Genomic DNA, 19042 nt, shown 5'->3' with positions numbered 1-19042 from the left:
AAAGAGCAGGTTTCAAAGAAGGAAAAGTGGCTTTTGAAAGTAGGGGACTGTGCAAAAATGGCAAAGCTGACAGCGAAATGAGATCAAAGCGAGCTTTTTATAGAAGAATGGAGGCCTTTCGTGGACTATTGAAAAAAATACTATAGTCAAATGAAATCATGGGCAGGATTTGAGATAAAAGCAGTGGAAGAAAAATGGTAAAATAATTGTAATGGAGAAACTTTTCTAATAAATAAAGATATAATGCAATAGAATGACCGTTCCCAACATTAAATGGGGAGCGACTTTTGTGTGGTCGTGTGTAGCCCCCTTGGACCCCAGAGCGGCTCCTGCCAGTTTGGGCTGGCGTCGCCTTCCCCAGGCTTGATACCTGTGGTCCCCGCCTACCTCAGCCAGCATCCATTCCTGCCTGGGGGAGGCGTTGCCAGGGGGATTGGCCAGGTAAGGGGAGGGACCATCCAGCTCACACAATAGAAGGCGTAGCTTACCTGGGGAAATGGCAGTCGGGCTCCATAGCTTTGACTGAGGCGTGGTAGAAGGGGCATGGTAAGGGGTGCGCCCTCCAAAGCAGCCTTTCAGGCCTTGGTCGGAATCCTTTATTCATCTTCCTAAATGGGGGGGTGGGGTGGGGGTGGGGTGGTGATCCCACGCCCCCAGTGTGGCTGCGATACCAGGGTTCCCGTTAAAGGGGTCTAGGGGGGAGGCATTAACCATATGCCGAGAGGTTGTCATTGCCCTCCCCCTCCAGCGACGGTGAATGGGAGGCGGGCTCTCTGCTTGAACATATGTTCTCCAGAGCCAGCCCAATCCCCACACATTCTGGATAACCCTGAAGTTTCCCAGATCCCCGGCTGGGGGCTGGGAAGGATAAACGCCCAATGCCTGAGCCAAGGTCTCCCTACATCTGAATCTTAATAAAGTTGTGGCCAATTTTAATCCCATAGCACATTGTCTTGTGTCATTATTCCGCTCAGGGGTCGCCTGGGGTTTGGGGGACTCCGTCTGTCCACACAAAAGGTTTGAGTAAAAACATGGTGGGGTTGGGAATTCATGAATCAGTGTAATGATTTGATATGAAGATTGTTGTGAAAATGTTTGAGAAATGAAAAACAAATTGTACAGCAAAGGGCTCCTTTGTTGGTGAAAATAAGCACCTAACTTAAATTCATTAGTTGAACTCGCACACCAGTAGGTTCACTTAAAACTCAGGACTCAGCTTGTGATGTGGTTCAGTCTCAGAATCTGCAGGGTTCAGCCATGGTATTGAAACCCAGTGTGTGAAGTAGTAAAGGTGCCTCTGAGCATGTGCAGAGTGTACACCCCCACAGCCCCGCAACTCCGAGTAACCACATGTGCACTTAAGCAAAGGCAAATGGGGCATACATTTCAAGTACATTTCCAAGCAGTTCAAGGGGTCTTGGTTTTCTCTAGTGGCAAATATCCGCGTGTGACCTCAGGCGTGGCCTTCAGGGGATGACATGAGATGACTTCCCATCCATCTATCTCCCTCTCTCTTATAGGTCTGATGTCAAGTGCATTCTGCATGTTCTTGGCAGGCAAGCGATTGCTACGGTTACAAATGAGCACCAGTTGGCACCTGTTCTGCCTTGTAACCGAGTCTAAGGACTGTCGTTTTTTTCTTGCAAGCACCTTAGCTCAAAACTTTGGACTTCTTGCAAGCACCTTTGCCTGGGAAAGCTCCTCTGGCAGGGGGGGGGGGGGGTGGTCACTGGTTTTCAGTTCGCAATATTGGAACTTGCATGGGAGGAATTCCGATCGGCAAGACAAAAACACGTCAGGAAATCTTGACCAGACCTTTGCAATTAGGGTGCCGGCTCTTTCTCCCTGGCTGTCCTTTGCTTAGACAAGTGGAGCAGGCAGCAGCAATCAAGGGGTGGAAACGGTCAAATTTGGCATCGTTCACGGTAAGACTTTATCCTCCTGACACAATTACTCTAAAGATACTGACACATCCCCTCTTTTAAACGCTTGGCTTGAATCGACTGGGAAGTCTTATTTTAACAGCTCCTCATAGCTAGTCAAGAAGTTGGCTATATTTTCCTAAGCTTCTTTTTTCCCTTCCTTCAAGCTAAACGGCCAGAAAAGTTGCCAGTTAAGAGTGCTGCTAAAAATAGAATTTAAGACCAGTTTTCTGTTCTGCTGGATTTTAGCATTACAGGGAGTTTTTGCTGAGGGTTGTGTCTGCTGATCTATAAGCATGCTCTCCTGTTGTCATGTACCGAGGTGAATGAAGATCTTCCTGCATGTTTTGAACACCATTTTAGAGAGCTGGAGGAGCCTCTTTAAACACAGCTCTGCTGGGTCAAGCCAAGGACCTGTCTTAACATCATAATTCTGTTTCCAGCAGTTCAAGGGGGTCTTAGATTTTTTTTCTAGTGACTGCCAGAAAGCTTACAAGGGCAGGAAAGCAACAGCTTTGTCCTGTTTTTCTCCGGCAGAGGTATACTATCTGTGAACATGGAAGTTCTATTTAGCTGTCATGGTGAATGTATTTGTCTAACCTGTTGTTACTTTTTAAGCTGTTAAATCTAATGACCATCATTACATCTCCTGGCAGCGAATTTTCTTAAGTTATTTCATGCATTGCACAATTACCTTTTTCTGTTCCGAATTTACTGCCTATCAAGTTCACTGAGTGACTGGTACTGTTGGTTTGTACTGTTATAAACGTAAACAAAAAATCCACATCCCTCATTCCATTGATAATTGAATGAATCTCTAATATCTGCCTTCAGAGTTATTTCTCCCCCCCCCAAAAAAAGCCCCATGCACTCCAGTCCAATGATCATTTGTAGTATACTTTAAATTAAAAATTGAAGGGGAAACTGGTTTATAGATGGAGTTGAGTGGGGAGTATTTGGGTCCTAGAGCTATGCATGGCTGTGAATCCTAAGGGTTTGAGTTTTACATCACCAGCTGCCACCATGTGCCTTAATTGTGACACATGTGTTACACATTAACTGTGACACAAGAATCTGTTTCCCCTGGGATTTTCAGAGTTTTAGGGGCTACAGTTCTAAACTCATTTACCTGGGAGTAAGCTGCATTGAATTAAATTACACCGGAGTTGACATTGTTAGGATTGCAGCCTTGGTCCTGATTATTTTTCCTGCTGTGCTGTTGGTTGATTTTTGGATGCCTTAATTTGTTACGTTTGAAAATTTTATTATTGCTATATGGTGGGGTTTTTTTTTTTAATGTACCCTACCTTGGTGCATCCATACGGATGAAGGGAGGGCTATGGATATTTTTCCTAAATAAACAAACTGAAAATAAGTCCAGTTCTCTGGGCACTTTGCAAAACTTAAAATACAAAACACAGCTTTTGAAAGCTTCAATAAAGCTTCCGTTTCAATATCAAAATGTTTGAAAAGCTGCAGCATTGATCCTCGGGCAGAACATTTTCTTGAACACCTCCAGAGAAAGAAATTGCACAAGAAACTTATTCTACAGTAAAGTTTAAGAAGCTTTTCCTTATGTTCCCTCTAGTTCTGTCTCCTCACATCTTTCTACCAAGGCACACTTCTCTCCTCCTCTAAATGCACACAGAAAACCTGCTTATTCTTTTCTACTGTTGGACCTGTGTTGCAGCACGTCCTCAGATCAGAAAGGTGCCTGCAGGCCTTTCAACAAAATGCCATCTTTTCCAAGGCTAGAATCAAGCAATGATGTTGTTTCCTTGAAGCAACTTGAAGGTGGGAGGACAGAGGCACCATTCACCAATGGTGTGCAGGCAGCTGTATCCCACTGGTCGACCAGAGACGAACAGGCTTGGAATTATTTGAATCAATACAAGAATTTGTCAATCTTTTTTAACCAGGTGTGATAATGCAATTGGGGCACACTGCTAAAGCAATCCTTCTTTCATAGCATAGTCAATTTATGGGTAGCGGGGAGGAGAGAAAGCACATTTTAATGTTTCTTATCAGAGCTCCTTTCCCTTTCAATCCATGCATATATCTGCTATTTTGCTTCCCTGGCCCTGTCTCTCTAAATCAGCTTTCCCTGGCCCAGTGCTCTCCAGGTGATTTTGGATCCTACTTAGCCCCAGCCAGCATGACAGTGGGAGTTGTAGTCAAAAACATCCATAGGGTACCAGGTCAGCCTGGGTAGCTCAGTTGGTTAGAGCATGGTGCTGATAGTGCCAAGGTTTGCAAGTTCAATCCCTGTATGGGACAGTTGCATATTCCTCAATTGCAGGGGCTTGGACTAAGATGATCCACAGGGTCCTTTGTAACTCTACAATTCTATGTTTTCCACTGTCACTTTCCAAACAGCCCACTCTATAGTTTTATAGGTTCTTTGTTCTGCCTTTGTCCGAATAAAAACAGGCTATCTCTTTCCTGGCTGTTGCAAGTCGTGCAAGTGTGTGGAACCAAGCAGTGTTCAGTTCAGGCTGTGCAAGCTCATTCAGAGCAAAGCTTGTGTGGTTTAACAGGAGTGAAGATACTTGCCTGGGGCACACAACCTGAAGATGTGGACCCAGACCATGTATTTATTTACTCATGTTCTCTGTGCACCCTCCAGCCATTGTTCGGCTGTAATTCGATTAGTTGCTTTGGAGTCCTAAGGTTTCTTTCACCTTGGCCTTGTGCAGCTTAGAGGGAACTTGTTTTAGAGTTTGCAATCTGAATTTCAAGGGCTTGAGGGCCATGCATTTGTGGTCCCCTTCACCTGAGCTTTCTGACCTTATTGATGTAGATTGGTTCTGTGCAGCCTTGTAAAAGAGCCGATCACCTGGCTGCCTGTGTGACAAGTAATTTTCCTCCAGGCAACTGGGGAGTTACCCCTACTGTACCCTTTTCTTCTTTCGACCAAATACGTGCAGACTGTTTATGTGGTTTGGTTTGCAAGGCTGGCTTTTGTAGTCCAGGATGCTTTCCATTAAATTCAACAGGCAACACACCATACTTGCAGGTGAATCAGTATGGTTAAAAAACAAACGGGGGTCAATTTCTCACACAGAGAACATCCTACCTTGAAAACACACACGCACACAAAAACATTTCCCTCAGTGCTTATATTCTTAGTTTGAAAGTTATTCTTTTTAAAGAACAATACCTTGAGTAACTTCTAACAAAATTAGTAACAGAATAAAAATGCTTTCAGATTCAGGAACCATCTATAGCTTTATCATGCAATTTGAGGTCTATTTGTTTCTCCTCCTTTCTATCTGTTTTTCCTTCTTCGCTTTTTGTCTTTCCGCCTTTCCTGCTTTCTGTCTTTAAAAAAAACACCCAACAATTAGTGTAGTTATATTCCATGAATTTAATAGAAACTATGAATAAAATCTGTAACAGATTTAATAAAAGTGCCTGTGCAGATCTCTCCAGCAGTTCTTCTTCCTGTTGGTAATGTAGGGCACTTAAATTCTGTTCATTGACAGAAGACATACTTTGCATGCATGTAGTAGCAGTTTCAGTCACTGATGTTATTGGTTTAAGGAGTTGTGGGAGAGAGGCAGGATTGGAAAGAACCACTACCTAAGAATCTGGGGGATTCCTGCCTCATCCCAACCTTTCAAAATGCCTGGAGTAGCTTTGTAACTGCATTCACAAATTTATCTTTAATAAGGTGAAGAATGACTGTGAATACACTCTTGCAATCAATGGGACTTAAGTTGCATTGATTTCAGTGCGTTGAAGCAGGGCTTACCTTGAATTCAACCATGTATAAACAGATAAATATGCGTCACCTCACCCCCAGCCCAGTACAGTGGTACCTTGGTTCCCGAACTCAATCCGTTCTGGAAGTCCGTTCAACTTCCAAAATGTTCGCAAACCAAGGCGTGGCTTCTGATTGGCTGATTGGCCCCAGAAACAATGCCGACAGCCACAACGGATGTTCGGCTTCTGAAAAACGTTTGCAAACCGGAACACTTAACTTCTGGGTTGGTGGCTTTCGGGAGCTGATTTGTTTGGGAGCCAAGCCGTTTGGGAACCAAAGTACCACTGTACTGACATGGGGAGGGATTAAGACTGGCTACCGAATCAGTGTTTAGCTCGCTGATCTGTACATACAGATGGTAGGTCCGTGAAATCTGGCTGAAGTGGACTTAATACCAGTGCAGAACCTGCTGTGGCCATGGATAAAACATTCTGACTGTTGCAGGAAGATGACCCTCGGGGTCCCTTCCAGCTCTGCGATTCTATGAGTCCATGATTCATCAGTCTTAGATTGCTAACCCAAATAGTGTCAATCCCTACTGAACTATCCTCAGGCTATTCAGGCACCCAGTAGTTTTAGTAAGCTGGTTGCAGCCTTTGCAGTGACTAATTTACTTGCTTAGAACATGACGATCTGAGAGCTGGAGGTAAATCCATCACCCAGCAGGGGTGGCAGAGGAAAACGCCAAGTCTTCTGTGGTAGCTGTAACTTAGATGTAATTGAGTAGGATGACACACTTGTCCTGTGGCTGTATTTGTCTCCAGCCTACACAGGCCGGGCATATTCTTTTTGGAAGGGGGTGCCTGAGGAGTGAAGGTTGCAACTCCTCTTGACACTTTGCTGCTGTCTTTGATACAACTTGTAGTGGAAAATGGCTTCACTAGAGTACCTTTGCAGTAGCAAAATGTTCCAGCTTTATAGCTCTTTCACGTCTGGAGCTTAATTTCCAGATGGGCCTCAACTCTCAGCACTTGTTTTCCCTGCTGACAAGTAAAAACTATGCATTGAGCATTCCCAGCTATTAGCAGGGTTAACATTCTGAAACAGTATCCACCTGTGGGACAAATAATTTAACTGTGGTTTAAGGTAGAGGTAAAAAACCAAAACAAAACATTGATTGACAAAATTATTTCTGGTGCCACAGTTGCAGCAAGTTGGGGACAGGATGCTTGTTTTAAAATAAATAAAAACTCATCCTGGCTTCATCGCATGCTCAGAACAAAGGTGGACAGGTAGACCTAGAATAAGGCTGGAGACCTTAAGTTTGTGTGTTAGTGGGGGGAGCACAGGGAGAGAACTGAATGGCCCCCTGCAGCAACACATTGCCCAGATTGTGAGGTTAGCTGGTTTGTGAAGTTTTTTTAATATTTCTAAACAACTGGTTGGCCCTTCAGCATCACTTCTAAGGCTAAGAGGATCATGGGCTGCTGTGGAGATCTCACAGCTGGAATGACCTGTAGTTCTTCCCCTGGACAGCAATCAAGGTACCATAGGGAGCCTTAGACATTTCCCCCCGCACCGTTTCTCTAGACAGGATTATGAGTAGTACGAGTTGTGGTTGCCAATCAGCCAGGATGCTTCCCCATCCATCATTGCTGTGTTCTGCTAGACAACCTCTACTGGGGTCTACAAAACCAAGGAACTCCTCATCCTGCCAGATTTTGACAGGTTCTGGTCATAAGGTGCAGTGGCGAGTACTTTTTAAATCGAAAGTTGCCAATCTGAAGCCCTGAGCCAGCTCCTCCTCTCTGTGTTTCCCTTCTGCAGTGTCAAGTCCAGACCTGGCTCCCAACACACCATAAGAAATTAGTCACTCTGGCTTCCTAGTGCAGAACAAACTGTATGGCACTCTTTTAAAAAAGTGTTTCTAATTGACAGCCTTTTCTTTTTTCTTAATTTAATTGCTTTTTGAATTTCTGAAATTTTAACAAATGTAGCAACACATAATTCCCTTAAATGTTTTGACTTCCCACCCTTACCTCCATGATGTTTTTATTCCCACGCTTTTTTTCTACTGCATTATGAAATATTTTTACCTATTAGATATTTCCTATTTTACAATCTACTTACACCGCTCATATTTCAGATCCTGCCCCCAATTTCATTTGACTATATAATACTTTCTCAGGTAATCCAAAAGGGCGCTCCACTCTTCAATAAAAAGTTTTGTTGCTTTGGTCTATTAAAATTAAAATGGACTGTGTGGAAATGGAAAAATTGACAGCAAGACTAAGAGTTCTAATTGACAGCTTTTTCAACTTCCAACCCACCAACACAGGAAGTCCCGAAAAGAAATGTTCTCAAATTTGAGGAGCTGACATTATGCTGGCTTGATAGGATGTCAGACTAGCAGAGGCAGTGAATAGTTCCAACAGCAATTAGGACAGTGCCTTTTGTATGGTGTTGTGCACAACAGAGTGGATAGATACCGTACTCATAAATGGATCCATCCTGGAAGCAACCCGGCTGTGTGAGTGGGTGGAGCAGCAGAGCAACCAGTTACTTAGCTAGAGGTGTGGTGGAATCTGCATCTGTAGAGATCATTAAGAGCCGTTAAACAAGTGTTTGGCTGGATTTGTTTTCAGCGGCATCGAATCCTGTGGCAGGAGTAACCGGAGAACCTTTTGCAGTTACTTCTAGCTGCCTGTCGGAGGGTTTCCATAAGTGGAAGAGGGATGCACAGTCCTTTGACAATGGTAGCTGTATTTAGCTGTATTCATGCTTCAGCCTCAAGGATGCGGGTGGCGCTGCGGTCTAAACCACTGAGCCTCTTGGGCTTGCCGTAAAACACCGATGTAAAGCGAGATGATCGCCGCAACCCCCCAGTCTGCGACTGGACTTAACTGTCAGGGGTCCTTTACCTGTTTTTTTATGCTTCAGCCTCAGGGAAGTGGTCTTGATTGGACGCACTTGACTCATCCGTCCAACTTGATGGCTTTGTGGTTCAGTAATTGAGCGCAGCAATCATTTAAACTTAGCTCTGTTATGACCCAAGCCTCTAGTACATTATTTCCCAAACTTGGGTCTCCAGCTGTTTTGGGACTACAACTCCCATCATCCCTAGCTAGCAGGACTAGGTATGATGGGAAATGTAGTCCAAAAACAGCTGGAGACCCAAGTTTGGGAAACACTGCTCTAGTACAAGGGTGGCTAGCCTGCAGCCCTGCAGATGCTGTTGGTCTCCAACTCTCATCGGCCCCAGCTAGGATGGTTGTTGGCCAGGGATGATGGGACTTGTTGTCCAGTAACATCCAGTGGACCACAGGCTAGCTACCCAGATACCAGAAGGATACTTCTTTGCAAAAGACCAGTTTTTCTTGTGTCCACCACTGTGTGCAAGGCCGCTTGAAAAAGGCCTTGAAATTAAAACTCAACACCTTTAGCATTCCTGTGCAGTTGCACTGCACCTCTGGGGTGAAGGGAAAGCGTTGCTAGGAAGTGGGCAAATGTTGCTAGGTTTGTGCATGCTCTGTCTGGTGACAAGCTCCTTTGATGGCATGCCTGCCAGCAATATGAAGTGTGCAAACCTAGCAACAGATTCTTTCCCCCTCACTCTGTGTGTCCCAATACACCTGTATCCAAGTGCAGTGGCTGATTTCTCTTTGACATTAGCCACTCTTTTCTCTGTGAAAGACTAGGGTTGAGCGATATATCAATATATGGTCCAAAAGCGGTTTAAAGTCCACACTGTATTGTGATATAGGTTTCATAATTTTTGACCTGGCAATATATCGTGAAGTGTGTGTGTGTGTGTGTGTGTGTGTGTGTGTGTGTGTGTGTGTTATGCAAACATCTTAATGCGGGAAAAACTTTGAAGCCAATGCTTCTACATAGCTCTATCCTTATTGTGATATATAAGTATATCATGATTTATTTTTTTTAAAGTAAAGGACCCCTGACAGTTAAGTCCAGTCGCAGACGACTCTGGGGTTGCGGTGCTCATCTCGCTTTACAGGCCGAGGGATGTGGCCAGCATGACTAAGCCGCTTCTGGCACAACGGAACACCGAAACCAGAGCAGCGCACGGAAGCACCATTTACCTTCCTGCCACAGAGATACCTATTTATCTACTTGCACTTTTTGGCGTGCTTTCGAACTGCTAGGTTGGCAGGAGCTGGGACTGAGCAACAGGAGCTCACCCTGTCATGGGGATTCGAACCGCCGATCTTCTGATCGGCAAGCCCAAGAGGCTCAGTGGTTTAGTCCACAGCGCCACCCGCGTCCCTAGATCACGATGTTTAGCTGGTGATAAATCATGATGTTGAAAACCAGATATCGGCCAGCCCTAGGAAATAATGTCATCGTTTTCTTCTGTTTTCATTGCTGTCTTTTGGACCATCTGAAAACACACTTTTGAGCACTGGTGGTGGTCTTTGGAAGACATGATTGTACCACTCTCCAGTTGTACTGGAGACATAATTGTAATGCAGCCAGTAAGACTTGGATGGAGCCACCATTTCTCATAGTGTACACCAGTAGTTTCCAACTCCTCTTTTGGTTGAAGAACCCTTGCAATGTGTTGTTACATCCAGCAGAAACCCACCCCCTCTCTTTGCCTCTTAAAGTAAAAAAACAAAAAACAAACACACACACACACAGCTAAAACTGGTAGTAAGCAATTTATTTAAAAACATAAAGGGGAAAGTCAAGTGCCTGGGCAGGGTAGATTGTAAAATTCAGTGGACGCTCTCCCACCTCACCTTGGAAATCCTCAGAGAACTCTGGTCAAAAAACATAAATGTGCATGCACAGGTACTTTTGCTTCTCATCAAACAGACATTGCAGGTTTAAACTGCCAGGGGGGAAAAAAGAAACATATTCCATTCAATGGAGATGAAAGTGAAATGAGCGTCCACTCAGCAATCAGCCTTCAGCTCTTTGGGAAAAAAGAACATGTCTTCTATCTAGAAAACTTCATGCTGATATGCACATTTACCGGTATATAGAGTTTTGGGCACAGTGATCTTAAGACGTTCAAGGCACAATGTTTGCAAAATATAGACATTGTCTATTTATATACTGCATTTCCCACGGATTTGTGCTGAAAGTGGTTTACAAAAAAATAAGCTTAAATACAATAATGCATGCATGGCCGCTGACTTGGCGATGTCTCTCAAACAGGATTATCATTAGCCACATTTGTGAAGGATGGATCTGTCAGTGGGAATTAGATATGAGAGTAATAGGAAAACTCGTGCAGCTGGCTAAAGAGCTTTTTGCTGAAGTGTGGTGTGCTTCACAAGCAGAACCTATACAGTCAGAAGTAAGTGCCACTGACTGCTTATGACGGCTTGCAGTGACGCTGATCCTAATAAATTGGGTATTATTCTAGGCACTTCTGGTTCCTCCTCCCCTCCTGTGTGCATATGCACAGCTGCTGACATTTTGGGGCTCTCCTTCAGGCCATGGCTATGGGAACTGTCACAACAACCTCTTGCATTTCAAAATTTACCACTACACCACTGTATCTGGCTGGCTAATGTTGGAAACAGATTCCTAGGCTTGGAATGACGTCCTTTAGGATTAACTATGAGAATGATTACATTTCTAGAAATACAAGCCAAATTGCACAAGGAAAGCTTGCAGGACAAACAAGGAACCAAGCTAGATAGGACACTGGAGATCTGAGACTGGATATCCCATGGCGGGGAAATTGCACCGAAAAAGTGTGGGATGAACTCATGATTAATGGAAAGACGTGTAAACACTCAGCAAGCAAATCGGGATCAACGCTCATGGTCACATAGCCACCTTGTAAACAAATTGGAATGAATGCTCAGGGGGGGAAATGAGACACAGTCTGACTTTGTGTAAGCAAAAAAAGCTGAATAAACAGGTCATCTGTGGGAGCCCTTAAACCACAGAGAGGCAGATTTAAACACTGGGAGCCTGTTTTGCTTTGCATCACTGAAGACTTAGAACTTGCTGTTGGGGGCGGAGAAGCTGCAAGTCTCAGGTTGCTGATTTTTGTGTGTGCCAAAGACCAGTATCTACATGGGAAGGTTCAATTGCATAATATTTTCAATAATATTTAGGGAGAAGGCTGAATGAATTGGCCTTTGCTCTTCGCCTCCCACCTGGTAAATAAAACCTTAAAGGCATACACTAAATGGTTAAGGAGTTGTCCAAGGTTCTAAAAATACAGCCTCCTTGAGCTACCAAGAATTACTCTCCATAACTTTCCCCTTAAAAGTATCTGAAGAAGTGTGCATGCACACGAAAGCTCATACCAGGAACAAACTTAGTTGGTCTCTAAGGTGCTACTGGAAGGATTTTTTTTATTTTTTATTTTGTTTCCCCTTAAAAGTGTGTGTTGGTGTCCCCGAGGGAGCCTCCCCCTCCCTTATCTACTTGTGCCTTGTCTATAAACCAGACCCGTTTCAGATTTATTTGTGCCATTCTGAATTCTTGCTAGCATTTGTCACTGCCATGCACCTGCTCCACCTTTTCCGCTTCCCCCCCCCTTTTGCGGCATTGTGTTTTATGGCATTATTAAGATTTAAAATAGAAAAAAGACTCCGGGTTATGGACTGTATTACGAGAGCTATAAAACTGACCTCAGAGGATTATAAATGAGGTGGCGAGGCCTCTCTTCCTGACAGCTTGCTTACTGTTTTCAGATTTACTGTCAACCCAACGTGGTTGGAGAGTTGTAATTCCTACAATTGGCCTGTTGTTCAATGGGAGTGTGTGTTTAAAGTTAGTTGTAGCTAGAGAGCAAGAAAGGAGTGAATTATCCACCGTAGCAGAGAGCTTGGAAGGAGGAAACCAATTCTGATTGTGCAGATAAAATATAACTGAATAGAGTTCTACAGGATGTGTTGCTAGTGTGTGAAAACAGTCCAGATCCAAGGGTCCTCAGGTATGCACCTCCAGATGATGGAAATGTCAGGCGCAATCCTGGCACCCAGGCATCTATCTTCACTGGGTCGCAAGTGGCCGATAACAAAGTGCAAAATGCGCCCGGCAAATTTCGAACACTGCATCTATCCCCCACCCCAGACTATAATGAAAAGACACATATCATATGTATCATATATATCAGGCATGCAGCTCATTAATATTGTTTCATATATTTCAGGGCTTCCATCCTAGTGCTGAACAAACTTACAGGGCTAAGCCTCATTGTAGTATAACATAAGCACTCTGTACTGTAGAGTGTTTCTGTCCAGTGTTCCAGTTAACCAACCATGCCACAGTTAACCAACCATTCCAGTCCTCCTCCCACCCAATTTTCCATCCTTTATCAATAGTCTGTAAGGTTTCCCTGCCCAGGGAGCGCACTCGATCCTCATTCATTGCTTCATGGGTTCTCCCCCGTAGGATATTCTTTTCTAAAGATTTTTTGTACTTCTGCAAGTCCATATTCATCTCTTCCCCATTCCAAAAATTTTATTTTATAGGATTTTTAAAAATTGCACAGGAAACAAACAAACAAACAAACAACCTACTCTGGGGTAATACAGACAAAATTTGTACACACAGTACATATTTGGCCTGTAACGCCAATATTGTAGCAGAGCACCTAAGGCTGACTTTGTGATCCACACTCACCTCTGAAATGGAGCGAAAAAGCATTGGCTGTGCAAAATGAGATGCTGGACTTTAAGATCTTACATTGAAACTCCCTCAAACTTTGTGATCTCCCTTGAACTTTAAGCTCTTACACTGAAACTTGGTGTGCACGTTCATTGACACAATTCTGCATTCAAAGTTTGAAGGCTGGCCTGATCTGTGGGATTGTTTTTAACGGAGTGGCAGGAAATATATATTCATTGCAGGCACGTGTAAACTGTTCATCTTGCAGAAATGACAAGGCTTCCCAGTTGGAAAGTCAGATAGAAAAGAACCTAATCAAACAGCAAACAATGAAATATAATTTTGTGTGCATGTTGTTGAGGGGGTATAACAGCGGATAGCTCAACCTTACTATGAAGTGATGCCTCTTCAGCTATGTGATTTACCTGTCTGTTAGGCTGGGGAAATTGGAGACAAATACCCGAGCATGTCCAGATGCTTGGGTAAAAGGGAGCAGTGTTTTCCAGAGGCTTAACACTTGGCAAAGTCACATAAAAGTGCAGAGTGAATATTGCAGGCTTGGTATCGTGTTGCATTTTGTTTGTGTTGGGGTGAGAAATGGCTCTCTGTGCTTACACTTTTTCCTGCCGTGGTCCAAGCAGCCCTTGCTTGGAAGTAGGGGTGCTTGAAAAGGTATTAATGCAAAGTGCTTATTTGAGTTGTCCCGGAGTGTGACTTCTGACCTTCTTTTATTTCAAAGAGATTTAGACATCTGTCAAGGATCTCTTGCCATCCATCATCCACATCCAGTGTCCCTTTCCCTCCTTCTCTCTCTCTCTCTCCCTCTCCAAACCCCTCCTCCTCACATTGCTGCTTGTTCTGACAGCTGCTGCTGGAAGATCTTCCTTTTTTATTTTAAAACCCAGGCCACTTAAGGTCTTGTTAGGGGACAGAAGTTTGTCTGCTTTAGATGCTTTTAGATGCTTTAAAAAGAAGAAAGAAACTTGCCTAAAGCATCTTGGCTGCTGTAGGCTCCTGCTCAGGAATGCAGTGAAGAAGTTGAAAAGAGTGCGGCTGTAACTGAGCCATGTGCAGAGTGCTTTGCCCTAACCACTAAGTAACCACAGTAGCTGTCTACACAGATGGGTGTAGCTCGTCTTTCATAGAATCATAAAGATCATAGAGTTGGAAGGAATTTTGAGGATCATCTCTTCCAACCCGCTACAATGCAGGAATATTCAGCTGCCCCTTACGGGGATCAAACCTGCAACTTTGCCATTACCAGCAGCACACTCTAACCAACTGAACTACAGTATCTGACTTGGTCATAGTGTAGCTTCCAAGAAGCCTTGAGTCTCAGTATTGGACCTCAGAGCTGCTTGCTGTGACCTCACAGTTAAATTGCATTTTTTTGTTCCTTTGTTTCTCTTTCCATGGCTACTAGGCAAAGGTGAGTTTGCCCTGCTGTGTATTCTGTCTACTTCACAAATTCCCAAATTGGAGGCTGACACTGGAAATATGGCTCAGGGCTGAGCCCCACTTGAGGTTCAATCTCAAATTATACATGCCATTGTTCCCTGACATATTATTTTCATATCTCAAGAAGCAGACACAGGTATCATTTCCCTATGGACCAAATGCATCTCAGGGGGAGGAGTCTGTTCAGAGGAGAAAACTGGACAGAGAAGAAAGGGTCAGGATGTACTGGTCATCTGCTGGAGACTGCCGTATGGGCAGTTGGTTTAGAAAAGGATATACAGTCGTACCTTGGATCCCGAATGCCTTGCAAGTCGAACGCCGCAAACCCGGAAGTGAGTGTTCCGGTTTGCGAAAGTTCTTTGGAAGCCGAACATTCAGCACAACTTCTGCAGCTTCTCATTGGCTGCAGGAGCTTCCTGCAGCCAATCAGAAGCCGCACATTGGTTTCCAAATGTTTGGGAAGTTGAACAGACTTCCAGAACGGATTCTGTTTGACTTCTGAGGTACCACTGTATGTGTATGTGTGTATGGTTAATATTATATACAGTTTAAATCTAAGACACAGAGATAGTATTTCTAAAATTGCACAAGCCTTGCAATGATGAGAAGCTGTCCTCCTAAACCCATTGGCAAGACTCAATTTGTGGGCAAATCTCTTCCAGTCAGGAAAAGTTCATTGGAGCGAGTGGCTGTGTACACACAATACATTTAAAGCATATTTCATGCCCCCCCCAATCCTCGGAACTGTAGTTTGTTAATGGTGCAGGAAATTATAACTCTATGGGGAATAAACTACAGTTCCCAGGATTCTTTCGGGGAGGGCATGTGCTTTAAATCATAGTACGCATGCACACAGCGCCTGGTTTTCCTTCAGAGTATTATGCGAGGCACATACAAGGCAATGTAGCTCCAGAGGTATGACTAATACCATGGTAATTATCACACCTAGAGTTCTCGTTATTAATTCTATTCATCTGTTTGGGGAGAATGGCAGATTGCTGAATTGCAGTGCCTAATTTTCCAGGAGGGACAAATGGGCACCGGAGAGATTAAGTGAATGAGATGAGCACATCCACAATATTTAATGGTTATTTAAAACTCTGTAACTCGAGCTGTGATGGTGGGCCAAGCTAATTTGAGTGGCCGTGTATCCTTTTTTTAGAGAGCAGTGGCCTTTTGAAAGTATTTTGTCCAGATAACTTTCCAATTTTAATTTCCGCCAATATTAAAAATAACCTGGTCACCTGTGGGAAAGCAGTTAATGAAATATAGTCACCGGAAACTCAGTACACACCATAGCACATCTGGGTCAGAGGTCGTGTGAGACTTTGGCAGGGTGCAAGAGCTTTCTGATGTACCTTGAGTCTTGGAGCCTGTATACAGACTTAACCTGTTCAGCGCAGTTTTAACCAGTGCTGAATCTATTCCCATATTACTTTCCCCCACAAATTTCACTAGTGTCATAAAGTCTCATAGAAATCGATCATGCTATTTGCTTGCTTTAAACTCTTGCGCCATCTCATCTCAGAGATATCAGAAACATCATTGCCACATCCTCTTCATATAATTTTATTATTATTATTATTATTATTGATTCAGTTTTATACATTTCAGTAATTTTACAATCATTTTAACATTTTGAAACTCGACTTCCTACCCTCTCTTCCTGCAGTTCCTTAAATTAATTTTTTATATTTTCTGCATATTCCAAATTAATTTACTCATTTATTCATCTACTTTAAATATATACTCTTATAAAACTGCAGGTTATTACAATAATCCTGCCAATGCTCTTATCTCTTTACAATTGGTTTGCAAATATTCAATAATATTTGAATATTTACAATTGGTTTGCAAATATTCAATAAACCATTTCCATTCTTTTATAAAAAGTTTGTTATCTTGATTTCTTATTCTTTGATTTCTTATTCTTTCGGTAAATTTTGCCATTTCTGCATATTCCATAATTTTTTGTACCCATTCTTCCTTTGCTGAGACTTCTGCTTCTTCCCATTTTGGGGCGAGTAACATTCTTGCCGCTGTGGTTGTATACATGAATAAATTTCTATACAGTTTGGGTAGTTCTGTCCCTATAATTCCCAAAAGGAAGGCTTCTAGTTTTTTTTACAAACATTACGGTATTTTAAACAACTTTTTTCAATTCATTACATATCATTTCCCAGTAAGCTTTAACCTTACTGCAAGACTACCACATTTGATAAAAAGAACCTTTCTCTTTACGTCTCCAACACTTCATAGAATTGTAGAGTTGGAAGTGACTCTGAGGGTCATCTAGGGGTGGCCAACTCCCAAGAGACTGCGATCTACTCACAGAGTTAAATTCTTTGGGGGGACCCAATGATCTACCAGTGATCTACCGTAGATGTCCAGTGATCTACCTTTTGGACATGCCTGACCAACCCCATGCAATGCAACTAAAGCATGCATAACAGAAGACCACCCAACCTCTGCTTAATAACCTCCAATGAAGGAGAGTCCACAGCCTCCCAAGGGAGTCCATTCCTCCATCAAACAGCTCTTACAGCCAGAAAGTTCTTCCTGATGTTTAGTCGGAATCCCCTTTCTTGTAACTTGAAGCTATTGGTTCAGGTCCTACCCTGCGGGGCAGGAGAATACAAGCTTGCTCCCTCTTCCATGTGACGGCCCTTAAGATATTTGAAGGTGGCTATCGTATCTCCTCTCAGTCTCCTCTCATCCAGGCTAAACATACCCAACTCCCTCAACTGTTCCTCATAAGGCTTGGTTTCAAGACCCTTCATCATCTTGGTTGCCCTCCTCTGCACATGTCCCAGGCTGTCAGCATCCCACATGATGTTCTGCTGTGCACCTGCTCTCAGCTTGTGGCACCCCATGGTGCGGATGTTATAGGACATTCTGTGAGAAGGTCGTGGATCAGCATTCCTATTTTGGGGCAGTCTTCATGCTCCCAGGGTGTGAGGTTCAGCTGGAGTTGTCGTATTTGAGGGAGTCTGCACTCCGTGATCCCAGCAATACACGTAAATAACATTTAAAAGACATCTCCCTCAAAGAATCCTGGGAGCTGTGATTTAGGTGTGCTGGGAATTGTAACTCTGTGCCTAGGATTCTTTGACAGGAGGGCATTGCTAAATCGCCTTCTAAATATGGCCTGCGGGCGGTCCAGGAATCAGTTTTTTTACATAAGTAGAATGTGTGCTTTTATTTAAAATGCATCTCTGGGTTATTTGTTATCTCTTTTTATTTAAAATGCATCTCTGGGTTATTTGTGGGGCATACGAATCCGTTCATCCCCCCCCCCCAATATAGTCTGGCCCCTCACAAGGTCTGAGGGACAGTAGACCAGCCCCCTGCTGAAAAAGTTTGCTGACCCCTGCTTTAAATGTACACTGTGTAGGCAGATGTTCAGTAACGGGCATGGGAGGTACAGGATTTTTGTTGGGGGAGGGGCAAAATGTTGTTGAGCTTTTTGGGGGAGATCTTAAAAAAAAAGTTGCAGCGCTCATCTTGCTTTCAGGCCGAAGGAGCCGTTGTTTGTCCACAGACAGCTTTCCGGGTCATGTGGCTAGCATCCCACCCTCTAATCCCAAACTGGTTTCAGTAACTAGATGCTGTGTGGCAGAGTGCTACGACTGAATTCTGCTTTCCGACAAAAATCCACTAAGCAAAATCAGCCGGTTCCACCCAGTTGATTATCCATTCAGTGTTAGTGTTAGTCCTGGGCTTGCTGACGTATAATGTATGGAACAGACTTTAGTTTGAAGGGAAAATATCAGTATTATTTTTAAATATTTATTGTTTATTCCAAGGGTTCCCAAACAGGTTTGTGCGCCACCAGTGGCCCTCAAGCTTCATTCAGCTGGTCCATAGCCCAGGGGCGTAGGGAGCAGCTTTGCCGCCCAGGGTGTCAAAGCGGGGGCACCCCCCTGGGGGCGGGGCGCCGCTCCCTAGCACGCACAGCGTGACGTCACAGTGCGCGCAGCATCCCAGGCACAGCAAGTTTTAAGGCCGCACGGTCGGAAGGGGTGCCGGCTGCTTGCGCCCACCATATTGGGTGGACTGTGCATGTCCACCCAAGATGGCAGGCGCAAGCAGCCGGCACCCCTTCCGTGCGGTGGCATGGCAAGTTTTAAGGCCGCAGCGTGCGAACAACAGCACAGACGCTGTGCTGCTGTTCACGCGCTGCAGCTTTAAAAGTTGCCGTGTGCCGCTGCCGCCGATCGCAGGGGCGGAGCGCCACCCCCTGTCACCCCCCCGGGCGGTACCCGGGGCAGCCCACCCCCCCCACTTCCCTTGCTCCACCCCTGCCATGGCCTACCTGTGGATTTTTGTTTGAAGACAGGAGATGGCACATCCATCG

General features: G+C 44.1%; 1 protein-coding gene across 3 annotated transcripts in view; it reads left to right on the top strand.

Moving 5' to 3' along the window:
- ZNF385C (zinc finger protein 385C) overlaps positions 1 to 19042 on the top strand; it is a 139182-nt gene that overhangs the window by 35259 nt on the left and 84881 nt on the right. Inside the window, exon 1 of one of the 3 annotated variants that reach the window (XM_033169712.1) lies at positions 1729 to 1925. The exons of the other annotated variants lie outside the window; for them this stretch is intronic. The gene's annotated coding sequence lies outside the window, so the exon portion shown is untranslated. Of the gene's footprint in view, positions 1 to 1728; positions 1926 to 19042 lie in introns of those variants that run through there. 3 annotated transcript variants of the gene reach the window in all.

Source organism: Lacerta agilis, chromosome 14 (assembly GCF_009819535.1).
Source record: "Lacerta agilis isolate rLacAgi1 chromosome 14, rLacAgi1.pri, whole genome shotgun sequence".
Taxonomy (NCBI): domain Eukaryota; kingdom Metazoa; phylum Chordata; class Lepidosauria; order Squamata; family Lacertidae; genus Lacerta; species Lacerta agilis.
The sequence above is the reverse complement of the archived record's forward strand: the minus strand, read 5'-3'. Positions and strand labels throughout refer to the sequence as shown.